Genomic DNA, 16802 nt, shown 5'->3' on the forward strand with positions numbered 1-16802 from the left:
TAGTTCCCACCCTCCAGGAATTCACAGTCTACTTAAAAGACCAACACATACACATATTTATTAAAATAGAATGTGGCAAAGGCAATGATATATACATGTGGCCCATACATAGGACACACCCAGTGACACACAGGCATGACAGCGCTAAAGTAGCGCACGGAGTGGGGGGGTGTCTAACTCAAAAGATGTCCGTGCCTAAAACTTCATGGTATTACAGCCATTGAGTTGGGACTTGAAGTACAAGCAGAAAATAAAGAATAGAGTACATTCCAAGGGGAGGGAATCTGAAAAAGTATGGCTTATGGGGTTGGGCTGAGGTAGGCCCAGTGGCCAAATGTAAGGGGGATGGGGAAGGGAGTGACCATGCTGCAGAATGGGAAAAGCTCCATGTTACGCACTGAACTGTGTTCCCCCAACATTCATGGGTTGACACCCCTACCCCTACTGTGACTGTATTTGGAGACAGGGATTTTATGTAGGTAATTAAAGTGAAACGAGGTCTTAAAGATGGGGCTCTCATCCAATAGGGCTGGTGTCCTTATAAGAAGATGAAGAAAACACCAGAGGTCTCTCTCCATGAGTACACAAAGCAGAGGTCCTGTGAGCCCACGGTGAGATGGCAACCACCTACTAGCCAAGAGGAGAGGCCTCAGAATGAAACCAACCTTACCATCACTTTGATCTTGGACGTCCCAACCTCCAGAATTGTGAGAAAATTAATTTCTGTAGCTTAAGCTACCCAGTCTGTGGTATTTTGTTATGGCAGCCTGAGCCGACTTGTACACTCTGTGAGGTGGGATTAAACTGGCTTTGCCTGCAGTGCTAAGGCCTTTGGACTAGAGGTGATAGATGGCTACTTAGCAGAGCAATGTCACGATCAGATTCGGGCTTTTGGAAGACTGCTGTGTCGGCAGTGGGAAGGGCAGGTGGGGGAAGACGGGTTGAGGCCATAAAACATTCAAGGAACAAAAGCAGCAGGATGGATCAAAGAGCCCTGGCCCAGGAGCTGGCGGGGAGGGTGGGGCTATATCTTAGTCCAGCTCTTCCACTACTAGCTACTTGGCCTTGAGGCAGTCTCGTCACCTTTCTGGTCCCCTGCTTCCACTTGTGTAAAATGAAGAGAGTGGACTCAAGGGTGGTCACTATCTGCCTCCTACTAGATATCTTTCTTTGAAAACTCTCTCTTCTCCTCCCCACACTGTGTTTGGACCTCATGACCCTGCCTCACAGGCTAGAGCAGAGTGGATCAAAGTGATCACCTGACTCAGACTGCATCAGTCCGGCTCCTTCTTTCAAAACGTTGGGCTGAGGTCAGTCTGGGAATTGGGAACCGAGTCACATTAACAGCAAGAGAAAGATTTTGAAATCTTACTCCTGCATCCCCAGAGCAGTCCCTGTTCTCCTTCTTTCTGAAACTTGATTGTTCAACTTTTTCTTGGTTCTCCTTGAGTTCTTGCCTCCGTATATTAATACTTAAAATACTTTTTCCCCTTAGGCTAGATTATCAGTTTCCATTATTTATTAACAAAAATGTATCATCCAAACTAATCCTTGATCTAGCTTTTCCTGAGTCTGAGACAAGGATATGTCACACAATTGTAGCTGGTCTAGGGCCAGCCACATCCAGTCCAGGAAGGTGGAGTGGTTGTTGGGTAAGATCCTCAATCCTGCTGTAAGATTTCTCCACTCATCTGCTGATGTGTCTGAAATTTCCATAGTCATGTCTATGGATAAGAATGTCTCTACAGGGTCAGTGTCAAAAACAGTCTTGGATAATCCGATTCACTAGTTATTCATCTATTGGTAGCTGTAGATATTTTTGAAGGGGAAGATTTTGAGGATGGAGAGAGTTAGAAAATATCTGGATCAAAAACAGGGCAAGAATGAGATTCCAAGGCTCCTGGTGATAGTTATGAAGTCCAGATGACCCTAGAGGTGGGGAAGGCCACACCATCAGTGAAACCATCCAAAACATACTTTACCATTTTATTGTGGGTCAACCTTGGGCCTGTGAGGGGTTCTTTGTGCATCTGGCTTGGGTCGTCTTCATGGTCTCCATGTCGTATCCAATTCGTATGAGTAGGGGGCCCTTCTAGAAAGCCTAACTGAGCAGGTTCCAGGCAGGGTTTTGGTAAGAGGATGTGCTTGAGTCCCCAATACTGGTTCTACCACTTACCGACCCTAAGGCTTTAGCCAAGCCACTTAACCTCCTGAATTCAGTTCCATTTCTTACAGGCTGTGAGAAATTAAGTAGAGGCCATATAGAAAGATGTTTAGTAAATGTTCACACTGAAAGAAAAGAAAAATATCTGTAGCTACCAAATTGAAATCTTTTTCACAGGCAAAACCCTTCATCAAGATGCTGTTAAATAAGTGCAAGTTAAGAAGTCTGTATAGCATAGATTTGTTAGATTTTATGTTTTGCTCCAAACTGTGATTTCAAGAATTCATCTGAGAATAGGCATGATATCTCAGAAAAGCTTTTGTACTGCTACCTTATCATTTTTATATCTCTGCCTACTGACATTTTATTGGCTATTTAAGCAAAGTGGCTCTGGCTCGAAACTCAGAGCATGTGTTAGAATTCATCACCTGCTGTGTACTTTGAAGCAGATGGTTGACCTCTCTGTGCTGTAGCTTCTTCTTCATGTCTGAAAACAGAGTCAAGGTTGCTGCACTATCTTATGGGTTCTCCATGGGAAATAAGTAATAAAAGTGATACCTAAGCACTCTTCTGTCAATCAAGTGATAAGTAATTCAGTTCTAGATTTTTAACCATACAGTATTTTTAACCAAACTGGGAAAAAGACACCTCCTCACCCAAGCTGATTAAAAATGTGCCAACAGAATGGAAAAGCGTGCTGATTCTGTTCATTTCTCTCATTAACTTGGTTCCACAAGGAAGAGAGTGGGTTGTTTACAAACGTGTGAGATCGTTTGAATGATATAGTCACTTCCCTTCATTTAAAGAGGGTACTGTGCGCAGTGGATAAAGTCACGTTCAGCCTGGTGCTTTTCATCTACACTTTTGTATAAATTTTAGGTGTTTAAGGAAGAACTCATTGACAAAAACAGGCATCATTTTATTTGCAAAGTGTGGTCGCACGTTGGTGCTACTGCTGTCCAATGCTCGCCAGCACCCCAGCACCCCAGCACCCCAGTACTCTCTCAGTTGTGTCAACAAAGTCCTGTCCATCCAGAGCCTCAAAGGCTTCCCCCTGGTGTTGTGTTGCTCAGAAACACTGTAGTAACAACCATCCAGGCTCTTCAGGGTTACTGAGTTGGCCACAGGTCTCTACCAAAACCTCGAGCACACCCAGCAGCCATCCTGTGGTGTTTGTATTCACAGAGGTGGCTATTGACCCTGGGCAGTGCTTCATGTGTCCTCCTTAGAACAGAGTGACAGCCCTGAGTAACTCACACCATGTCAGGATACAGAGGCAGAGTTAGGATCCAGTACTTCTGTGTCTCTGTTGATGTAATAAAGACCTTAGAGTCTAGTAGAAAGAGTTGGGCTCACTTCTCACAATGGACCTGAGTGAAAATCCTAACTCAGTCACTAACTCCACTTTCACTCCATGACTGTGAGCAAATTGTTCAATCTTTCTGAGCCTCAGTTTCCTCACCCGTAAGATAGATAATTCAAAACAGGGTAGTAATAAATACATCGCCTGGCTCAAGTTAAGGGACTCGACAAATGTTCATTTTCTCATTGATTATAAAGCCATTAGATTTAGTCAGAGTTAGGTACAGTTGCTAAGTTAGTGCCTTCCATGAAGCAAGTGACATTACCCACAGTAAAATGTTCTTCTTTATTGACTGGACAGAGATTCACTAACCTAGACAATGAAAGCACATTTGGGGGATGATCCTTGCCAAGTCCACTTTGATGTTTTTGTTATAAAAGAGCAAAGCCAGATGGAAGTGATAAAATGTCTAAGCTGGGTGCAAAAATATGAGACAGAGGTATGTTTTCCCCCACTGAAATATTCTGCACCCTCCCCAGGTTACAGGAGAAGAGTGCTTCTACTCAAAGTCTACAGATCACAGAGCCCCTAGCCAGACCCCAAAAGTCCTTCAGCAAAATCTGCCTTTGAGTTAAAAGTAGAAATAGATTCTGAGCATCTGCTTTGGAGGCCTCAGATAACACCCTTGCTTATCAAGCCTTGATCAGAGAGGATGCCAGAAACACATGGAAAGGTCTCACCCCTCTGACCTTCCCACCATAATATTTGGAAACGAGAGGGCTCAGGGCACTTTAGGAGGGGCCTGGAAGAGCGGTTATGGTGCCTAAGCTTAGTTCCACACACATTTATCAAACCCATTCCTAATGCCAGACGTGGCAGGAGCCAGGGTGGAATTAGGAACATCACAGAGACCAGAAGGCACTTAGCCTCTGCAGTCAGAATTGCTCCAGTGTACCAGCACCTTGGTAAATTCACATCAGACATTTGACTTCACAGTATGTTCTCTCTATATGTTGCAAAACTGGTCCAGCAAAAATACAGGCATTATTAATTTTTGTTGTTTTCTATGCACTGTGAACTTTCACAGCGTTCTTCTAGACGTTCCACAGACCATAATCACCGTACTTTCAAATTCAGTATTGCATCAGATCTGAGACCTCAGTTGCCCAGTTTAATAACAGTCTAAAGTATGTGATAAATAATGCTGCAGAGGATGATACATAGTAGAAAGTTGTAATATCTGAATCGAGGGACTGATGTGAGGAGTAAATGGAATGATTCGTGAAAAGCACCTGATTTAGTGCCCAGCCCATTGTGGGTCCCTTGATTCACATCGGGCATCACCAAGATTTGTATCAAATCAGCAAATGGTTGCTCCAAACAAGCCTGCAAGATGACAAATATAGTTACCCAATAATTGATAAACTTATTCAATCATTGCGTTGGAAGGGATTTTGAAAGTTCATCCAATCTCTCCTTAGAGCCAACCGAAATCTCTCAGCCTTACTTGTAAACCTAGTTTTCTTGCCCTGTCTAAACATGTCTAGGATAAATCAACTTTTGATTGTATTCTTCATGAGTGCCTAAAATCAGAATTACACCGAGCATTATGGGTTTATTTATTTATTTTTTGAATAAGCTACATGTGCTCGCCAGGGAAAGATGGTTTTCCTCTAACTTCACAGGCAAACTTCAAACAGAAAGTGTCTTTATGGAAAGACTGGCCAGATGCAGGTATATATCTCTGGGAGTTGTCCTGGTTTCTTTTCAAATTAGGCAATGAATATACCTCTTGACATGCACACACAAGATTTGTGGCAAAAACACCTTTCTTTCATGTAACTGATTTTCCTTTAATCCCAACCTTAATGTAGATCATTCTTGATGCATAATCTCCAATGGGCTTTGAACTAGCGAATGCTAACTTTGAATAATGAAGAAAGAAATGACAGTTTACTTTATAGCTGGGTTTAGGAGACATGGGGTTGAGGGGCAATGGCGGTATAACTATTCACCTTTCACCTGGCATAAGCAGGTAAAGTGCTGAAAGGAAGTGATTAGGAAGACGTGACAATAAGTTAAAATCCTGAGGCTGAGTGTTCCTGATGCATTTGCATTCCTTGGTTTGTAAGGCCCTGTTTAAAATAAAGTCACCAAGACAGGAAAACTGCTGTAGTTAGATCACAGCACACTGAGTTGCAAACCTTTTAATGAAAGACATAATTCTTGGGTTGTCTATGTCATACTATAGTCTCATGCAAAACACTTTAATGCCTGGTATAAATAACTTTAGACTTTCTTAGCATGTATTGCATTTATTTTTTAATATTTTATATTGATTTTTCTTGTCTCCTTATTCTTTTTTAAATTTATTTATTCATTTTTTGGCTGTGTTGGGTCTTCGTTTCTGTGCGAGGGCTTTCTCTAGTTGTGGCAAGCGGGGGCCACTCTTCATCACGGTGCGCGGGCCTCTCACTGTCGCGGCCTCTCTTGTTGCGGAGCACAGGCTCCAGACGCGCAGGCTCAGTAGGTGTGGCTCACGGGCCTAGTTGCTCCGCGGCATGTGGGATCTTCCCAGACCAGGGCTCGAACCCATGTCCCCTGCATTGGCAGGCAGATTCTCAACCACTGCGCCACCAGGGAAGCCATGTATTGCACTTTTTAATCATGGGTGTTCAGTTCGATTTTCCATTTGGAGTCCAGGAGAGCAATATCCAAATGAAGCCAGAGGAGTTCCCCTCCTGCAGTCTCCCCTTCTCTGGTCCTGCCCTCCTCCCTGCCCCCTTCTTTTCCTCCTCATCTCTCCTCTACCCACCCCATACCCACACCTCTAGGACAACTACAGTTCCTGGTACATCCTCAGTTAGAGGCTATAATCTGGTGCTTGGTCAGAAAAGTGAACAAATGCACCCTTTCCCTGGACAGGGTATTACATCATCAGAAATGCTGCAGCTCACCCTGCACCAGGTCTATCTGCAGACAGATGAAGCTTGCCTCTCAGAGCTCTACCCTCTTCACGGCAGGGTATGTTAGAATGGTCACAAAGAATCTCCGCATACCCATCTACCTTCAGAGAAAGACACAGCTGCAGGAATTTTTAAATATTCACGCAAAATGCCAGGGTGTAGAGTAGGTACACAGAATGTGCTGCCTGCCTGACTCTGCACTGCTGCTGTGGTCGTCTCTCTAAAACACCAATTAGACCTAACCTTTTCTCGGCATCTACCCCCCATCTTCCACTTCTCCTTCTCAGGCAGAATTAATCATTCATATATACCCGTAGAGCACTGTCCATATACCTTCATTATAGCAAGTGACACAGCGAACTGTAGTTGGTGGACAACATCTTCCTTGACAGTCTCTAAGCACTTCTGGGGCCCAGATTCATTTGCCTAAGAATCCCAGGGCATAGCACAGTGCTTGTATGTAATAATAGGTGCTCAAAGTTTGCTGGATAAATAAATGATATGTGTCATAGAGAAAGATGTCAGATTTATACACTGCCCATTTAAATCATGTATATTTTTATTTCACAGTCTCCAAATTGTGTAATGAAAGTAGGAAATACCCTGTGTCTGGAAAATATGTAATGATAGTAAAACATTGCCATGTTTATCCATTTTTAATTCAGGAGATTGGCAACATGGCTGTATTTGAGATTTTTGGAGGGAGGGAGTGAACATTTAATATATCCTCTGCAGTATTCCCCTTTTTTCCCTAATGGAAAAAAGTGCAGCTTTTATTTATTTATCTATAACATTTTCAGGACTCTATTTTTTCAGCTGGTTTTTCCTATTCAGGTTCAGCGTCTAAACAGGGGGCTGGTCCAAGGTTAGCTAAAGCACTGGCTGAGATGAGTGTTGGCATCTGTCCCTGTGACTATTGATTCTGGGGCTATGCCAGATCCCCGGGGACTGGAAAGATTCCCTATCTGAGGCTACTTGGCTCCTGAAACCCTTCCTCCAGCCCTTGCCAACTAAAACACAGTAGGAGCAAATGTTGTATGGCAACTGGGTATAAACACAACAGTTGGAATGCTTCAGAAAGAAGTTTGGATTTCCTGGTTAAGTGTATTCAATGTTAAAACAACAATAACAGTGTTAAAAACACATTTGGGGATTGTTAGAACGCCTTACCCACTGATTCTCATTATTACTCTTAGATACCCATTGGATGCACTGATGTCTCTGAGAAATATTTCCTTAGGGGTTATCTTAGAAGCTATGTCTAAGCTTACCTTACACAGACAAGGTAAGGTGAAGATTAAAGCAGCCCTCCAAGTAAGGTAAATGCAATGTTTGTTAAACCAACACCTTACCTCATATTACTTGAAATAGTGAAAGGAGAGTAGAGATATGGGTTCTACTTTTGGCTGTGACTCTTCAAGCGCTGAAGTCTCAGGTAAATCATGCATCTGGCCCTCAGCTTCCTTATCTGTAAAGTGGGTAGGTTGCTCATAGAGATCTCTGAAGTTATTGAAGCTTGGTGAGCATTGTTGCTCTCAGAAACTGAGCAAATGTCCTTAGCCCAGCATGGTTTATGTCTGAGTAGAGAGTGAAGGCTCTTAGTTTTTAAATTGAGGTGTTGGCACAAGGACAGAGAATCTCATGAATTTTGTACCCAGGGACTACCTAGTGGGGAAGAACCTCTGGTATGGGTTGAATTACATCCCCTCAAAAAAGATGTTGAAGTTCTAACCCTCAATCTGAGAAATGTCACCTTATTTGGAAATAGGGCCTTTGCAGATTTAAGCGACTTAAGATGAGGTCATTAGGGTGCACCCTAACACAGTAAGACCGGTGCCCTCGTAACATGGAGAAATTTGGACACAGACAGGTACAGAGTGAAGATGTGGGAAAAGACAGGGAGAGCACTATGTGAAGATGGGGCAGAGACTCTGCTGCCCGAGCCAAGGAACGTCTGGGACTGTCGGAAGCTGGAAGATCCCTTCCCTACAGGTTTCAGAGGGCACGTGGCCCTGCCAACACTTTGATCTCAGACTTCCAGCCTCCAGAACTGGGGGCCATTGTGGTACTTTGCCACAGCAGCCCTAGGAAACGAACAGACTCGCCTCAAATCTCCTGAGCCCGGGCTCCACCTGACTTCTTTGCAGGAGGGAGTAGATATTTTGCCCTGTGTGTGTGTGTGTGTTATTTGACGTTTACCAGATGAAAGAATGGACAAAAGATGAGAAGAGAAGGGGAGAAAAAGGGAAAGAAGAAAAATTAAATGGTAACTTGTTTTGAAAATGGAGACGGCTGGGATCAGGGCTGATATTTAAATGGTACACACAGGTACGGCCTAACAGCTAAAGTATTTCTGTGTAAATAGCCATTGCCCAAACCCCCTGAGTGGGCTATTGCCAGGCTGCCACCTGGTGGCTCTGTCCCTTGCCAGGGGCCCCTCCAGGATTTCCCCTCAGAGTCCAACAAGTGAAGGATTGACTCCTGGCCTGCAGGGGTCTCTGGATTTTGCCCCAGAGCTACCTCTGCCACAGACCCTTCTGACTGGTCAGTACCAGTCGTTAATAATATTTCTGATTGACAGCCTTGTACATTTGAGTTGCGGCACTGGGCTTCAGCAAATGATGGGAGAACATGCAATGAAAGGAGGTGAAACCAGAGGCTGCTGGAAGGAGGTGAAGAGAAACACATATAAGAGATCAGAGCAGTAGGAGGAAAAACAGAGCCAGGTGAAGAGGGTTTAGGGTATGGCCCACAGATTTACATGTGACATACCAGGAATATATTACGTCAGAGTTTTATATAGTAAAAGAGGCTGAGGAAGTTCATTATTAAACTTCGAAAGAGAAGTTAAAGCTTTAAATTTCACTTTCAGAGATGCAGAAGGCTGGACCTTCAAAGCTGCATTATGATTTGGAGTCTCAGACTCGAAACTGGACTCTGGGTTTCCAAGGCTCTGAAGGATTCACCCACTTTTTGTACAGTGACCAATGGGCCATGGTTTGCCAAGGATTAACACTCCAGGCTATACCCGTCTCTTAAGTTACAACATCTCTACTGAGTCAGGCAATTAGAAAGGAAATGCTTATTGAATTTGACAAATAATTCACTTTGGAAGGATAGTCACAGCAAGAACAGATTGAGAGTTAAGTATGAAGAAAAAATGAGAAATGAAAAGTGATTTCCACTGCATTCCACTCACCTATCTCATCTTATAAAATAGAATAGGTGACAGGGAAAATTGGAATTTTAATAAAAATGAAAGGTTGTAAGGCCTGTGATGACTCAAAGAGTAACAGTGGGGCTTCCCTGGTGGCACAGTGGTTGGGAGTCCGCCTGCCGATGCAGGGGACACGGGTTTGTGCCCCGGTCCGGGAGGATTCCGCATGCCGCGGAGCAGCTGGGCCCGTGGGCCATGGCCGCTGAGCCTGCGCGTCCGGAGCCTGTGCTCCGCAACGGGAGAGGCCACAGCAGTGAGAGGCCCGCATACCGCAAAAAAAAAAAAAAAAAAAAAGAGTAACAGCAAGAAGTTGTGTAATAATATTATTATCTATAAAATGCATTGAATGCAAGGTTGCAGATATCAGCTTCTCCCAAGTTGGCTGTTGGGTTCTGAGATGCACAAGTTCTACCCAATTCCTGTTTCATGTGGTGTAACAAGTCACAGTGTTGGGTTTTATTTGTCTCTGTATTTGGTATAACCTTAAAAATATTCAAAGGGCCTTCTTAAATAAAGTGAGGTCTGCATTTTTTCAGAAAAAAGAAACAGAGCCAGGAATAGGGGGCCACTACAATTGTTTACTGTACAGTTGAGATATTACTTCACCTAAACATGTCTCTGGACTGCAGGTCCTTTTCCTAGCAACACACTACTGATGCAGGAGAAGGAGAGAGGGAAGGAAGAAGGCACAGAGGAGAAAGGCAGGGAAGGGCCAGCTGCTCACAGAGACACAGCTGAGGTGAGACTGGCCAGGACCTGACCTCAAACTTGCCCACTGGGTCAGCATGGATGCTGGGCAAGTCCCCACCTGTTGATGCTAATGGTGGAGGTTCAGGTGGACTGGCAACACTCAGAAACAGGAAGCTCTACGTCAGACAGTCAAGCTGGCAGTGGGGTGGGAAGAGGCAGCAGTCACAACAGCAATAACCCTTTCACCTCTCTATATGCCTCCCCTCACAGAATCCTCACAAGGCCTCTAAAAAGCAGACATTATCATTAATTCTCACTTTACAGGTGGGGAATCTGAAATGCAGCAAAGTTAAATAATTTACCCAAAGGCCTACGGCCAGTAAGGGATGGAGCCAAGATTCAAACCCAGGTATATTTGTCTCCAACACTTGGACCCTTAGCCACTGGTCCATCAGCCTCCTGTAGAGAGGTTGTCTGGCCGTGTGTAATTCAGAAGCTGCTCAGATCTAAGAGTGTATCACACATATCACCACCAATCCGAATGTCCAACCAAGTAAAATCTTTTGACTAAGTCAAGATGACGAATGTTCAGATGAAAATCCTATAATAATGAACATTAATGGGTTGTCTTCCCACATTGTCAGAGACTTCTGTCCAAGTGACATCATTTAATACGTATTGGACATCCATCATGAGTTGAGCAGAGGCTGCACTATGGTCACACACTGGAATTTCTCAGTTTTCTATGCTGGAAACAAAATAGGAAATATTCTCCATGGTCAAGCAGTGATCTTGAGAGATTAGATGTTATTCCTATTCTAACCCCATCCATATACTGATTGGATATAAAGGAGAATTTCCCAGATACAATTCAGATTTATGGGTAACATAAATCCAATTATTCTTAAATAAGATTTGTCTTTATCATCTGGCTGGCTCTGGAGCATTCTTAATTTTTAATCTATGTTTACCCCGTCAGCCCCATTTGGTAAACACCATCCAAGCATGCTCTCAAATACACCACCCTTTAGAAATCAATGTAAATGTAATTCTACCAACCTCAACAAAGCTAATAAGATCTGAAAGGTCATCATGGTACTAGACATGCTATGAATAATACCTGTGAATGCAGCTCAAACATGACAATGAAGGTCCTGGGGAAAAACAGCTATTTAATTTTCTTGTATACTCTAGTATGTTCTCAAGCACCTTTAAATTTGGGAATGGTTCTCAGGCTCATTGTGTTATTACTGCATGCATTCTTGGAGCTTACAGAAGGAAAAGAAACTATAAAAGCAGAAGAGATTGATTTCACTGCTAAGTCCGGTATGGTCTCACTCTTTTGTCATAGAAAGACCCTAAATCATCAATGTGCATGTGTTACCTATTTCCTTTAAACTCACCTCAGCAAAGTCCATAAGGCAAGGCAAGCTTGGTGAACAAAAGGCCAGGTGGCTGGAACTGAGCAGATGAGGACAAGATAAAGTCACATTTAAGAATGTACTTCTAAAACTGGAGTAAAGAGTTTGCATTTTGTTCTAAGAGTAATGAGATACTATCAGAGGGTTTTAAGCAAGGATGTAATATGACCTGACTTATGTTTCCAAAGGATAACTGTGGTTTTTTTGTGGCTTGAGCAGACGAGAAGTAGGGAAATGATCAGGACTAAACAGTAGCAGAGATGGACACAAGTCCAGATTTGGAATGTGCTTCAGAGATGGAGTCCACAGTGCTTATTAATTCGCTGGATGTTCGGAATAAAAGAGAAAATGATGCTAATATATTTCGCTTGAGCAACTGAATGGATTGTGGTGCATTTTAATGAGATGGGAAAGATTTGTGGACAAACAAATTTGGGGATGTGTAAATCACAAGTTTTCTTTCATTAAGATGCCCACAGGATAATCATGTGAAGATTTTACTAGGCAGTTTGCCATACAAGTCCTTGAATCTTTGCTAAAAACTAGTCTCATTCCTCATGCAATACAATCAGCTCTAGTCAAGACACATTTTCTATTTGGTAAATTTCCTCAGCCACTTCCTTGTGGACTTTTTTAGCTTTGTTTCCTGCTATTTCCCACTCAAGCATTCACCAAATATTTTCTAGTATTCGTTACGTGAATGAGGACAATGCTGGCCTCTAATGTACTGCAGACATAGTGGCTCTCTATGAATGTTTCTAGAATAGTTGAATGAATGAATGAATGAATACAGTGCTCAGGTTCTCTTGAGGCTTAAGTCTGCAAGGAGTGAATAGTCTAGGACAAGAAATAATAAATATATATTTTAATAACTAAAATACAGGGTAAAAAGTGGTGAGTTGAACAGGAAAGGTACTAATAAAGGATTGCGGGAGTTCAGAAGAAGATATGAAATTCAGGAAATGTGATATATTCACATGACGGAATACCATTCAGTAATGACAATGAAGAAACTATATGCAACAACATGAATAAATTTCACCAACGTAATATTGAGCAGAATAAGCCACACAGGAGAATACACACTGTCCGATTCCATTTGTCTAAAGTTCAAGAAAGGCAGAACTAACCTCTGGTGTTAGAAGTCAGGGTAGAGGTTACCTGTGTTGGGGTTGTGACTGGGTAGGGAAACAGGAGGGGAATTCTGAGATTCTGGTTACATTGTTTCTTGGGTTTTATTTAGGCGAATCTGTTCACTTCATAAAAATTTACCCATCTGTACACTTAGGATCTGGGCACCATTTTAATGTATCATATGTCAAGGAGACTGTGAAGAACTGTGAAGGGTCTGAGATCTGTCCTCGTTGCAAGCCTGCCACGGTTTCGTGGATGCTGGTGGGAGACCTGATATCCCTGGGTCAGAGACAAAGGAACTGACGACTCAGCCCGGCCAGCAGCATGAGCTTTGTGGTTGCTCTGGTTTCCCTTGCTCCCCCGGCTCAAAGCTGCCCAGGGGAGGCTCGGATGGATGCTGCACACACAATGGGTTTGTGTCAGCTGAGGAACCCCAAACTTAGGGAACCCAAGTCTTTCATACAGTATGGAATACAAGCAAACCTGCTCCACATTTGGCATGGAGGGAGACAATATCTTCATTATAGTACATAGTACACAAACCTGTCCTCCGCTTGGGAGGGAGACACTATCTTCCAAGGCTGTTGTCTTCATAATCATCCTTGCAAAGATAGTTGAGAACAAAAGTTATTGGTGCCTCTCTACTCATAAGATAGGCAGAAATGTGAGACCCCCCAGAGCGTTATCTCGCAACATGGCATACTTCAACAAAAAGCTTACATTGAAAACTATGGGGTATTTTAGCTAGGTCTTCTTTGAGCAGGATCAGATTGAGGGGAAAGAAGTTTTGTGTAAGGAACAGGGGGCAGCTGAGTGTGAGTAGAGCATAGGTTTTCCCTACCTCAGAAGCCTTCCAACATAGGACGGTGAGTAAAATGAAATTCAAATGGCCAATTTTACTGTCTTTTTTACTGCTCAGATAAAGATTTGTAGAAGGGGAGGAAATCACATTAAAGAGTGAAACAAGATTTTGAGGAATCATCTGCATATCTGACGTATCCCTTCCCTCCTCCCACAACTGTGCAAGAGTTTGGATTATGTAGAGCTGAGATTTACAAAATATTTCCATCATAATATGTGCATAGTTCAGTAGATTTTATTTTGAAAATAAACTAAGAAATATAGAAAATAATAAACTCAAATGCCCTTAAAACTTTTTTACTTCCATAATTGAAAATTTTAAACCAAAATTATATTGGTCCTAATTAACTTCACTTTGAAAGACGAATCTCCAAATTTCTCTTGTCTTATTCACAATAAATCTAGATGAGACAATAGTGTTTAAGCACGAATGTGATATACCTAATGCTTAATATTTTCTTAACATTTTCTGCCTGAAACATTTATTTTTATGTTACCTAAGTAAGAGTGTGGATGTGAATATTAAAATCCCATAACCATAGTTTGGTGCTGATGCTGCATTTTCTCATTTTATGGTCTATCTTGAGCTGTTTGATTGAACGGCAGTCTGCTGTTTAATCAAGAGCCATGTGTTATTCTATATAAGTGTACTGTATTATAAAAGTGAATGTAAAATTAATTTCAGGATATGTATGTTTAATTACATAGCCTCATGTTACATACCTGAATCAACTTGGGCATTGCCTCTTAATAGCTTGAAAAAGTTTGGAATTAATTTAAGCAATGAATCTTGAGATCTTTTTAAGGAGGTTCTTCTCAGATCATAACTCAGTTCTTGAAGTTGGGTCCTATGTGGTTTTTCCAATTTAGCCACTTGGGTGGGGAAGTCAAGTATGTAACATTTATTGAACGTTTGTTTTGCACCAGGCTGTGGAAGTAGATGGTTTTCAGATATCACCTCATTTTAAAGCCTAACAAAATTCCATGAGTGTAATTTTTCCCATTTTATACATGAACAAAAAAAATCAATAGTAAATTACTGGAGGTCACACCATGAATAAGTGGTGGGACCAGGATTTGAATCCAGAGCTGTCTGTCTCCACAGTAAAATTACTTTTTAAAAATAGGACTTGCATATGGGTAGGAAAAAAAAAAAGACTAGAACAATCAATATATACTACTATGTAAGCAGTGGTGGGATTAGAGGTAATTTTAATTCTTCATTTTTGTCATTCTGAATTTCTGATGATGTACAAGTATACGTATTTATTTAAATGTAGTACAAGACCTGAATTGACCTTGAGAAGTCATTCAGGTTGAAACTATTAATGGCAAGGGCTCCCATGGGCTCTATCCTTATAATGTCTCTTTACAAGGGAAATTTGAGTTTGGTAGTCTTCTGAAAGCCCAAGCTCTAAGGTTGTTGCTGGGGACCTGATAATCATGGGCTGTGAGTATGCCTCCCACAGAGACCTTAAAGGTCAAGTTTGGGCTGAAAGATAACCAATTCAGGGTTCCACTCCAAGCTGGAGCAGTTTTAGTGGGTGGACCATAGATGGCTTGATTATTACTAGGTCATGTAAGCAAAATCATGGAGCCACTTCACTTACCTCTCTAATAAAGTATGGTCTTACTGCTTACTTAATAATTAGCCATTTAGAATGTAAATTGGTATAGCCACTATGGAAAATAGTATGGAGGATCCTCAAAAAACTAAAAATAGAGTTGCCATATGATCCTGTAATTCCATTCCTGGGCATATATCCAGAGAAAACTATAATTTGAAAAGATACATGCACCCCAATGTTCATTGCAGCACTATTCACAAGAGCCAAGACATGGGAACAACCTAAAAGTCCATCAACAGATGAATAGATAAAAAAGATGTGGTAGGTATATACAATGGAATACTACTCAGCCATAAAAAAGAATGAAATAATGCCATTTTCAGCAACACGGATGGACCTAGAGATTATCATACTAAGTGAAGTAAATCAGAAAGAGAAAGACAAATACCATATGATATCACTTATATGTGGAATCTAAAATGTGACACAAATGAACCTATCTCCGAAACAGAAACAGACTCACAGACATAGAGAATAGACTTATGGTTGCCACGGGGGATGGGGAGTGGGGGAGGGATGGATTGGGAGTTTTGGATTAGCAGTTGTCAACTATTATATAGCGAATGGATAAACAACAAGGTCCTACTGTATAGCACAGAGAACTATATTCAATATCCTATGACAAACCATAATAGAAAAGAATATGAAAAAGAATGTATACATATGTATAACTGAATCACTTTGCTGTATAGTAGAAATTAATACAACATTGTCAATCAACTATACTTCAGTAAAATAAATTTCCTCCTTTTGGATCATGGTGTCATTCCCTGCAGCTGCCAGGAGTGCTGTCTGCTGGCAGCTCATGGTTGAGACTCTCCTCCGAAATTGCCCTGACCAAAGGAAGCTGCCTCACCTAAGGTTGCCTGTCTTCCTTGGAGACAACCCACATCTAGTGCCTGGACTATAAGTGGGTACAAAGCCCACCATCCTTGCCTCAATTTGGGGGCATCTCTGAATCAGACCATCCTAGCTCCAGACCTCCCTAAAGGCTCATCTGAGACTCCTGTTGCAACCTCATCACAGCTCAACTTCCCCTTCTGCCCAGTCCTCCTTCCCTTACTCTCTTACAGGTGTGGCTCTTGAGCTCTCACCAGTGAGCCCTCTCCATGTAAGTTGCTGTCTCTGAGTCTCTTTCTCAGAGAACCGTACCTAAGACTCACCTGCATTTCCTATGGCCTCCACTCCATCATTCTCCCCAAGGTGAGCTATGGAAAGAGGAGCATCCAAAGGTGCCTAACACAGTTATGCTACCAGGCAGATCCCTGGGTGGATCTCTTTTCTTCTTGGAGGGACTGAGCAAAGAGTTAGTCATACAGATTCACACAGCAAGTTTGCTCAGAAAGGGTCTCTTAATCCTGCTCTTTAAGCTCTGGAGTCAAGAGCTATACTGCCTGTCAGCTTCTTACTGCCAACAG

The sequence above is a fragment of the Mesoplodon mirus genome (genome assembly GCF_964341445.2).
Source record: "Mesoplodon mirus genome assembly, chromosome: 8".
Classification (NCBI taxonomy): domain Eukaryota; kingdom Metazoa; phylum Chordata; class Mammalia; order Artiodactyla; family Ziphiidae; genus Mesoplodon; species Mesoplodon mirus.